The sequence below is a fragment of the Capricornis sumatraensis genome, chromosome X (genome assembly GCF_032405125.1).
Source record: "Capricornis sumatraensis isolate serow.1 chromosome X, serow.2, whole genome shotgun sequence".
Lineage (NCBI taxonomy): Eukaryota > Metazoa > Chordata > Mammalia > Artiodactyla > Bovidae > Capricornis > Capricornis sumatraensis.
In genome coordinates this window covers 46,845,216-46,856,439 of record NC_091092.1, presented here as the reverse complement: position 1 = coordinate 46,856,439, position 11,224 = coordinate 46,845,216, and the positions used below count along the sequence as shown (strand labels likewise).

General features: G+C 40.6%; 1 pseudogene; it reads right to left on the bottom strand.

Annotated features, from left to right (window-relative positions):
• Positions 1 to 6,650: 6,650 nt before the first annotated feature.
• Positions 6,651 to 11,014, bottom strand: LOC138071659 (RNA polymerase II subunit A C-terminal domain phosphatase SSU72 pseudogene; annotated as a pseudogene).
• Between the last annotated feature and the right edge of the window lie 210 nt (positions 11,015 to 11,224).

Below are 11,224 nucleotides of genomic sequence, written 5' to 3'. Positions count from 1 at the left end.
ACTGGCACAAAGACAGAAATATAGATCAATGGAACAAAATAGAAAGCAAGGAGATAAATCCACCCACCTATGGACACCTTATCTTTGACAAAGGAGGCAAGAATATACAATAGAAGAAAGACAGGAGCACTTGTTAAAGTGGATTTTATTAAAGTGGATCCATCTGGTCGTGGGCTTTTATTTGCTGGAAGATTTCTGATTACAGTTTCAATTTCCATGCTTGTGATGGGTCTGTTAAGATTTTCTGTTTCTTCCTGGTTCAGTTTTGGAAAGTTGTACTTTTCTAAGAATTTGTCCATTTCTTCCAGGTTGTTAATTTTAGTGGCATATAATTGCTGATAGTAGTCTCTTATGATCCTTTGTATTTCTGTGTTGTCTGTTGTGATATCTCCATTTTCATTTATAATTTTATTGATTTGATTTTTTCCCCTTTTTTCCTTGATGAGTCTGGCTAATGGTTTGACAGCACCACTTTAACAAGTGGTGCTGGGAAAACTGGTCAACCACTTGTAAAACAATGAAACTAGAACACTTTCTAACACCATACACAAAAATAAACTCAAAATGGATTAAAGATCTAAACTATAAAACTCCTAGAGGAGAACATAGGCAAAACACTCTCAGACATAAATCACAGCAGGATCCTCTATGACACACCTCCAAGAATATGGAAATAAAAGCAAAAATAAACAGATGGGACCTAATTAAAATTAAAAGCTTCTGCACAACAAAGGAAACTATAAGCAAGGTGAAAAGACAGCCTTTGGAATGGGAGAAAATAATAGCAAATGAAGCAACTGACAAATAATTAATATCAAAAATATACAAGCAACTCCTGAAGCTCAATTCGAGAAAAAAGAAATGACTGAATCAAAAAATGGGTCAAAGCCCTAAACAGACATTTCTCCAAAGAAGACATACAGATGGCTAACAAACACATGAAAAGATGCTCAACATCACTCATTATCAGAGAAATGTAAATCAAAACCACAATGAGGTACCATTTCACACCAGTCAGAATGACTGCTATCCAAAAGCCTACAAGCAATAAATGCTGAAGAGGGTGTGGAGAAAAGGGAACCCTCTTACACTATTGGTGGGAATGCAAACTAGTACAGCCACTATGGAGAACAGTGTGGAGATCCCTTAAAACACTGGAAATAGAATTGCCATACAACCCAGCAATCCCACTACTGGGCATACACACCAAGGAAACCAGAATTGGAAGAGACACATGTACCCCAATGTTCATCGCAGCACTGTTTATAATAGCCAGGACATGGAAGCAACCTAGATGTCCATCAGCAGATGAATGGATAAGAAAGCAGTGGTACATATATACAATGGAGTATTACTCAGCCATTACATTTGAATCAGTTCTAATGAGGTGGATGAAACTGGAAGCTATTATACAGAGTGAAGTAAGCCAGAAAGAAAAACACCAATACAGTATACTAACACATATATATGGAATTTAGAAAGATGGTAACAATAAGCCTGTATGTGAGACAGTGGAAGTGAGAAATAGATTTAAGGGCCTAGATCTGATAGACAGAGTGCCTGATGAACTATGAAATGAGGTTCGTGACATTGTACAGGAGACAGGGATCAAGACCATCCCCATGGAAAAGATATGCAAAAAAGCAAAATGGCTGTCTGGGGAGGCCTCACAAATAGCTGTGAAAAGGAGAGAGGCAAAAAGCAAAGGAGAAAAGGAAAGATATAAGCATCTGAATGCAGAGTTCCAAAGAATAGCAAGAAGAGATAAGAAAGCCTTCTTCAGTGATCAATGCAAAAAAATCGAGGAAAACAACAGAATGGGAAAGACTAGAGATCTCTTCAAGAAAATTAGAGATACAAAGGGAACATTTCATGCGAAGATGGGCTCAATAAAGGACAGAAATGGTATGGATCTAACAGAAGCAGAAGATATTAAGAAGAGTGGCAAGAATACACAGAAGAACTGTACAAAAAGGATCTTCACGACCCAGATAATCACGATGGTGTGATCACTCATCTAGAGCCAGACATCCTGGAATGTGAAGTCAAGTGGGCCTTAGAAAGCATCACTAAGAACAAAGCTAGTGGAGGTGATGGAACTTGAGTTGAGCTATTTGAAATCCTAAAAGATGATGCTGTGAAAGTGCGGCACTCAATATGCCAGCAAATTTGGAAAACTCAGCAGTGGCCACAGGACTGGAAAAGGTCAGTTTTCATTCCAATCCCAAAGAAAGGCAATGCCAAAGAATGCTCAAACTACCACACAATTGCACTCATCTCACATGCTAGTAAAGTAATGCTCAAAATTCTCCAAGCCAGGCTTCAGCAATACATGAACCGTGAACTTCCTGATGTTCAAGCTGGTTTTAGAAAAGTCAGAGGAACCAGAGATCAAATTGCCAACACCTGTGGGATCATCGAAAAAGCAAGAGAGTTCCAGAAAAGCATCTATTTCTGCTTTATTGACTATGCCAAAGCCTTTGACTGTGTGAATCACAATAAACTGTGGAAAATTCTGAAAGAGATGGGAATACCAGACCACCTAACCTGTGTCTTGAGAAATCTGCATGCAGGTCAGGAAGCAACAGTTAGAACTGGACATGGAACAACAGACTGGTTCCAAATAGGAAAAGGAGTACATCAAGGCTGTATATTGTCACCCTGCTTATTTAACTTCTATGCAGAGTACATCATGAGAAACGCTGGAGTGGAAGAAACACAAGCTGGAATCAAGATTGTCGGGAGAAATATCAATAACCTCAGATATGCAGATGACACCACCCTTATGGCAGAAAGTGAAGAAAAACTAAAAAGCCTCTTGATGAAAGTGAAAGAGGAGAGTGAAAAAGTTGGCTTAAAGCTCAACATTCAGAATACGAAGATCATGGCATCCGGTCCCATCACTTCATGGGAAATAGACAGGGAAACAGTGTAAACAGTGTAAACAGTGTCAGACTTTATTTTTTTGGGCTCCAAAATCACCGCAGATGGTGACTGCAGCCATGAAATTAAAAGACCCTTACTCCTTGGAAGAAAAGTTATGACCAACCTAGATAGCATATTCAAAAGCAGAGACTTTACTTTGCCGACTAAGGTCCATCTAGTCAAGGCTATGGTTTTTCCTGTGGTCATGTATGGATGTGAGAGTTGGACTGTGAAGAAGGCTGAGCGCTGAAGAGTTGATGCTTTTGAACTGTGGTGTTGGAGAAGACTCTTGAGAGTCCCTTGGACTGCAAGGAGATCCAACCAGTCCATCCTAAAGGAGATCAACCCTGGGATTTCTTTGGAGGGAATGATGCTGAAGCTGAAACTCCAGTACTTTGGCCACCTCATGCAAAAAGTTGACTCATTGGAAAAGACTCTGATGCTGGGAGGGATTAGGTGCAGTAGGAGAAGGGGTTGACCGAGGATGGGATGGCTGGATGGCATCACGGACTCGATGGACATGAGTCTGAGTGAACTCCGGGAAATCGTGATGGACAGGGAGGCCTGGCGTGCTGTGATTCATGGGGTCGCAAAGAGTCGGACACGACTGAGTGACTGAACTGAACTGAACTGAGACAGCAAAGGAGACACAGATGTATAGAACAGTGTTTTGGACTCTGTGGGAGAGGGCGAGGGTGGGATGATTTGGGAGAATGGCATTGAAACATCTATAATATCATATGTGAAATGAATTGCCAGTCCAGGTTCAAAGCATGATACAGGATGCCCAGGGCTGGTGCACTGGGATGATCCAGAGGGATGGTATGGGGAGGGAGGTTGGAGTGGGTTTCTGGATGGGGAACACATGTACACCTGTGGCAGATTCATGTTTATGTATGGCAAAACCAATACAATATTGTAAAGTAATTAGCCTCCAATTAACATAAATAAATTTATATTAAGAAAATAAAGAGTGTGCGTACACACTCATATAATGTGCAAAGAATACCAAAATAAGGTGAAAAAAGTCTATTCATCAATAATGATATCACAATAGTTTCTATAATTAGCACAATGCTGTATCTCAACAAATGTATGTAATTCCAGGTTCCCAGAATGGACAGAAAGATTCAAATAAACATACAATTCAGTCACATCCTATCATACATGCAGAGAGGATTTTAGATCAAACACTAGGACCCATGAATCCTACCACCTAAAATATGGCAACAGGAGCCTGGGTAGACACATGAGATGAGGTCCTGATTTGATCTATGCTGGTGGTTCTTTCTCTCTTTGAAAGCTATACTGAGTTCAAGAGGATTAATCAACTGAAAAGTTACTCATCAGAACTGCCTTCATCTTTTATGTTCTAAGGATTCATGTTGATGTATGGCAAAACCAATACAATATTGTAAAGTAATTAACTTCCAATTAAAATAAATAAATTTATATTTAAAAAAAGAAAAAGGAAATGAGGAGGGGAAAATGTATTTTAAGCATCTAAGAATCACTTTCATTATTAATAGAGCCAAGGTCTGAAAATTCTACTGAATATTTAAGGAAAGACTTTTTAATCTTGCACAAAAACCAACCCAAAGTTAGGTGATTAAAAAAATAATCACTGAACCCTTTCAGTTTTCAGTGATATATAAAGAGGGGGAGTAAAAATGCACAAGTTCTTTCAGTGATAAACTCAGCCTCTTCATCTAAAATCCTGAGTCACCTGACCCTTCTACTCTCCCCAGCAGAGAGCCACCACACTGCATACCTGAGTCACTGCCACAATAATCAGTGGTATGACACCAGGCTTTTCTATAAGATAAAGAAAGATTTCTTCAAGGTAAGAACAATAACTTAGAGAATATTTTAAGTGAAATTGTCCAGGAGGGTCTGCCTGCTCCACTTCAGATTCATCAGACTCCAGGAGATAGGATAGATAAGATAGACTTAACATTTCCAACCATCTCCTCAGGGGAACCTTCTGAACTATGTGTGGCCCACTACCCAAAGGCCCCAAGAAACCCCTTGGCATGGCAATGTCCATTTCCCTATTCTTTTGCACAAATGTAGCACAAATCCTTTTCCAGATCACTCTGTACATGCGAACTACTTTCCAGATTCATCTTTATTGATGAATGGGTGAATACCATTCAATCATTCAAAGTGCCATTGATAATACTAATTCATTCTCATATCTGGCCATTCACATTTGATAGAGCAATACACATTCTGGTTTATGTCTTCTCACACATGCAAGGATTTCTCCCTGGTAAACATCTAGAAGAGGAAATTTTGGACCATAATAAGGCATGCACATCTTTGCTAGATATTGCTAGTGCTCTCCAAAGGAGGTGCATAAATTTATATTCCCACCAGAACATCAAGTTCCCCGCATCTTTCTGTGGTATGACCACTTGGCATGATCATGCTTTTTAATTTCTGCTAATTTGACACTCCCTTGTGAAAGACAAGGGTAAATGTCTTTTCATGTTTGCTAATTTGACCCCTATGAAAGTTATGTTGAGTTTAACTTACCTTTTCTTCATTACTTGAGAGGTTGAGAACCTTTTCTCATTTGTGGATAAGCCAGTAAGGAATCCACCTGCAATGTAGGAGATCCAGGTTTGATACCTGGGTCAAGAAGATCCCCTGGAGAAGAAAATGACAACCCACTCCAGTATTCCTTTTGTTAATATTATTACTAATGACCATCCACATCTATTTATTGGCCAATGGCAGGATCCTTTTCAAAAGTGGATCCTGTTGCTTTATTCAGGAATTCTTACATTCAAATCACTGCAGATGGTGATTGCAGCCATGAAATTAAAAGCCGCTTACTCCTTGGAAAAAAAGTTATGACCAACCTAGATAACATATTCAAAAGTAGAGACATTACATTGCCAACAAAGGTCTGTCTAGTCAAGGCTATGGTTTTTCCAGCAGTCATGTATGGATGTGAGAGTTGGACTGTGAAGAAAGCTGAGCACCGAAGAACTGATGCTTTTGAACTGTGGTGTTGGAGAAGACTCTTGAGAGTCCCTTGGACTGCAAGGAGATCCAACCAGTCCATTCTAAAGGAGATCAGCCCTGGGTGTTCTTTGGAAGGACTGATGCTAAAGCTGAAACTCCAGTACTTTGGCCACCTGATGCAGAGTTGACTCATTGGAAAAGACTCTGATGCTGGGAGGGATTGGGGACAGGAGGAGAAGGGGACGACAGACGATGAGATGGCTGGATGGCATCACTGACTCGATGGACGTGAGTTCGAGTGAACTCCAGGAGATGGTAATGGACAGGGAGGCCTGGCGTGCTGCGATTCGTGGGGTCACAAAGAGTCGGACACGACTGAGCGACTGAACTGAACTGAACTGAACTGAACTGAAGCAGTTAGGGAAGCCAGAAAATGGACAATCGGTGAGAGGCAGAAGTCTTGGGGGAAATGTGCTGTCAACCCTTTAATCTTTTCTGGTTAAAGAAAAAAAAAAACAAACAAACAAAACAAAAACTACAGTCAAGATTCTACTCATAAGGGAAAGTGGGACGGGAAAAACGTTTGTTTTCTGATCTGGTATTTCCGTACAGTACCGTTTACTGGGTATTGCTAACGTCCTCTGGCAGAATATCTAAAGGTAAAAACAAGTATCAGGAAGGAAAAAGTACTACCAAAAGGAAACTCAAGAAAATGGCTTCAAGTGGGTGGTGGGCCGGACATCAGGCTGGGCTCAGTACAAGCAGACGGTGTGCAGGAAGCTCCTGCCGCTCTTTTCCTCGAACACCTGCAGCAGCTCGCTGATCCTGTCCTCCATGCCCTCCATGAGCTGGACGCACTGGCACAGGTCACAGATGAGGAACGCCCCCAGCGTAGCCTCCTTGTGGGTTTCCAGGTTGTTCACGTTGACCACATGCATGGGCTGGCAGGTCTCCTGCTCCCTGGAAGTCGTATCTTCCACCACCTGGTCATATACTCGCTCTCCACAGGTGAGGATGAGGTCAAAGGGATTTTTGCAGTCCTGGAACCTCTCTGGCCTGGGCTTGATACTCTTCTTTCCAGCATCCATAAAACACCATTCTGCATATAGAGTTCTTTGTCTTTCCTAAGAAGGTCTTTATACATCTTACATATGTGGTTCTGAAATCATAAACGTTTGGCCTGTCGCGTGCTCGTCCTGGAAGCTTCAAGTCTGTTCCTGTTCTGAAGGACCGGACGCTGAATCCTCGTTTGCTGAGGATGTTGTGCGCCTCCATGCTCCGGTTCTGGTTGCTCAAACATACCACAGTGAAGCACAGTGAAGCGCAGTGGCAAAGACGGCATGACTGCGGCTGCACTCACCAAGACTCCCAGCTCAGAACTTTCGCTTCTGGACTCCTGCCCCGTCCACAAAAGCAAGATGGTGGGCTCGAGGCCCGGAAGCAGAAGCTGCAGTGCCGGCAACGTAGAGTATCAGGACTTATGGCGTGGGCACGTATAACGTGTCCTGGCAGGCTCCTCGCACAGGCCCAGATTGCTGGGCGGTAAGATGAGGGCCACTGCAGTATTCTTCATTTGGAAATCACATAGACAGAGGAGCCAGGGGTGCTACAGTCCGTGGGGTCGCAAAAGTTAGACACGACTGAGCAACTAAATCACCACCACTACCATAGTTGAATCAGGTTATCCCTCTGTAAAATGCCTGGTCATATCCTTTGTACGTTTTTCTAATGAATATCTGTCTTTCTCATAATGATTTTTAGAGTACAGCTTTTAGATATTCCATTCAGTTGCTCAGTCATATCCGACTCATTGCGACCCCATGGACTGCAGCACGCCAGGCTTTCCTGCCCATCATCAACTCTGGAGCTTACTCAAACTCATGTCCATCTAGTCGGTGATGCCATCCAACCATCTCATCATCTGGCGTCCCCTTCTCCTCTAGATATTAATGTCCCCTCTCCTTCTAGATGTTAATCCTTCCTTATTTATAAGAGCTAAAAATAGCTCCCACCAAACTGTGGCTCATTATTTAAAATTTTATTTGTCTTTACTTTTAATGAAGGCAAATGTATCTATCTTGTATAGTTTCCATTTTGTGTTTTTAAGAAACCTTTCCTTTCTTTGAGATCATTAAAGTATTCTTCGTCTTTTTCAGGAACAAATAATTCTTGCTTTTAACATTTATATCTTTAATCCATCTTGAGTTTACATTTCTGTATAGTATGCTGCTGCTACTGCTACTGCTAAGTCGCTTCAGTTGTGTCTGACTCTGTGCGACCCCATAGACAACAGCCCACCAGGCTCCCCTGTCCCTGGGATTCTCCAGGCAAGAACACTGGAGTGGGTTGCCATTTCCTTCTCCAATGCGTGAAAGTGAAAAGTGAAAGTGAAGTCGCTCAGTTGTGTCCAACTCTTAGCGACCCCATGGACTGCAGCCTACCAGGCTCCTCCCTCCATGGGATTTTCCAGGCAAGAGTACTGGAGTGGGATGCCATTGCCTTCTCCATCTGTATAGTATAGGGTAGGAATTTTTTTTACCATCTACATAGCCAATTTTCCCAGGACTATTCTATTGGTTTGTAATGTCTCCTCTGTCATAAACCAAGTCCTCATATATGTATGAGTTTGGTTCTGGAATTTCAATTTTGTTCTATTGGTACAGTTGTCTGTCCTTGTACTAATATCACATTTTTGTTAATATAAGTGAATAACAATCCTTAATATCTTATAGTCTCATATTGTTTTTCTTCTGTAGAGAATCTTGACTGATCTTTGCCCTCTTTCCACATAGATTTTAGGGCAAGTTTGCCAAGTTCTAGGAAAAAAAAATGTTGGAGAATTTGATTGGAATTGCACTGAACTTCAAGTTAATTTGTGGAGAATCGATTTATGTATGATATTGAATCTTCCAAACAATTTAATTTATCTTCTATTATTTAAATTTTGTTCATTGTTTATGGAATTCAATAAAAGCTCATAATATTTCCTTAAAAGACATACATTTTGTTAGGTACAGCTCCAAATTTATTATGGGTTTTGCTACTATGCAAATGGGATTTTTTTTCCATTTCAATTTTGCAATTTATCTTGCAAATAAACTCTAATTCTAGTATTTATTCATAAATAACATAAATAACTAAGGAAATAGAGCTTGTGTGCTTGAAAGTAGCTGACACTCTGAGCTCACTAAAATAGAGTCAATTTTGTCCTTTCATTAAACAAAGTGGGATAATTCCTATTATGTTCAGAGACTGTGTTTTAGTTAGTGTGACAGTGTTTCTATGTTTCAGAAATGATATTTTTTCCTATGAAAGCTTCCACTTTTCCTACCAGGGACTCACTCCATTATAGTAGTTACAAATACAAAGCCTTTTCTTCTTATTCTTTAGAATATGTTTTGGTCCTTTATTTTCATTTAAGGTATATACTTGTTGAAAGTCATGGTTTTTTTGTCCCTAGAGGATTATTAGTTTAGAGAGCATACACACACATACACATGCAAACACACTTTATCTGGGTTCTTTTATATATATGAAGTGTTTCTTCTTTTTTAAAAATTGAAGTAGAATTGATTTACAATGTTGAGGATTACTGTGATATTGAATGGCTTGCCTTGGAAACAAACAGAGCCTGTTCTGTGGTTTTGAGACTGCACCCAAGTACTGCATTTTGGACTCTTGTTGACTATGAGGGCTACTCCATTTCTTCTAAGGGATTCTTGCCCACAGTAGTAGATACAATGGTCATCTGAAATAAATTCGACCATTCCAGTCCATTTTAGTTTACTGATTCCTAAAATGTCAGTGTTCACTCTTGCCATCTCCTGTTCACTTGCTAGCTCCCCATCATTGTCATCACCAAAGATGTCTAGGACAAACTACTGTCCAGAGAACCTTAGCTACAACAAAGGTCAATCACATGGAACCAAGACATTTGAAAGTTTTAGGCATCTAGTTTCGATGTTTTCCTACTCTCACCAGGAATGTTGCTGGAACATCTAGAATCAAAAACTTTACTCAAACATGAACCCCCCTCCCCTCCCTCCCCATAACATCTCAGTGGGTCATCACACATGTAAGAATTAAAGATTTTAAAATTTAAAAAAAAAACTTTACTCACAGAGCCATTTGTCCCCTACTGAATGAAGCTTGTGTAAGTTTTGTGTAAGTTTACAACAGAGCTTAGTGTGATGAGCTGGCAAGAAATGTTTGCCAAGTTTCAAAGGCTTGGAGGAAAGATATCATAACCCTGAAAGGCATTTTCTTTTTAGTTTTGTTTGAAAGTGTTTTTAACTCTAAGAACAAAAGGTAGTCCTTGGACTGTCTCTTCTCAGAAAGCTGATACTACATTTCTCTACTGTTATCAGTTTCCTAAATAAGTGTAGTTGTATTTAATTACTGCTGAATACAGGGGAGACGTGTGTTAGTCCTTTTGTTCAGTACGTGAGGATCAGAGGAATAACAGGTGTGGCAGTGTGGCAGTGTTTCTTCACTCATTTCAAAGTCATCTGTATCACCAAAATGTACAACTCATCCAGACCACCAACCTTAAGGAATTGCAATAAATACAATTCAAAAGAATTCAAAGCTAGCTCTGTCTTTCCCTCAGATATCAAATGTGGACAGAAGGTTTCGTTGAATAGTTGCCATCTCAAGAGAGGTTATAGCAGGCAGATGATGTGAGCGAGCAAAGCGTGCTCTCAAATCACTAGATATGACAGGCCCAACCTGAAGGAAAATAAGCCTGTTTAGGTTCAGAGAGGTGAAGATCTGCCCAAGGTCACACAGTACATCCATTTTTCTCTTCCACTGCTTCCATCCCAGTCTAAGTCACAGCTGTGCCTGGTCTAGTCACTGCAGCAGCCTCCTAAGACTCCCACTACCTCCAGTGGGGCTCCTGCTTTGATCCATCCTCCACCTCCTATAGCTGGAGTCGACTAATTAAAACATTATCTTACTGATAACCTACTAATGGCTTAACATTGTTATTACAAAAATGTTTCAACACTTTCTTTTTTTTACCATGAAGAGATAGGCCTGGAAGGGGCTGCCCCCCTCCTATCTCTTCAGCCTCAGCTTTACTCACTCCCTCCGTCATGTGCTCTGCTTCAGACATGCTGGCCTTCAGGTAATGTACTAGAACCGCCTAGATTATCTCCTTATACCTGCTTATCCATCTTTGGAGAAGGTTCCTTTTACACACCCTTGCCTAAATAGCTCTTCATTCTTCATATTCATTTCTGATATCTCACCTCAAGTCTCACTTCTTTGGATCAAGAAATTCCATCAGTGAAGTTCACCAACACTCCTGTTATGAGGTCAGGTC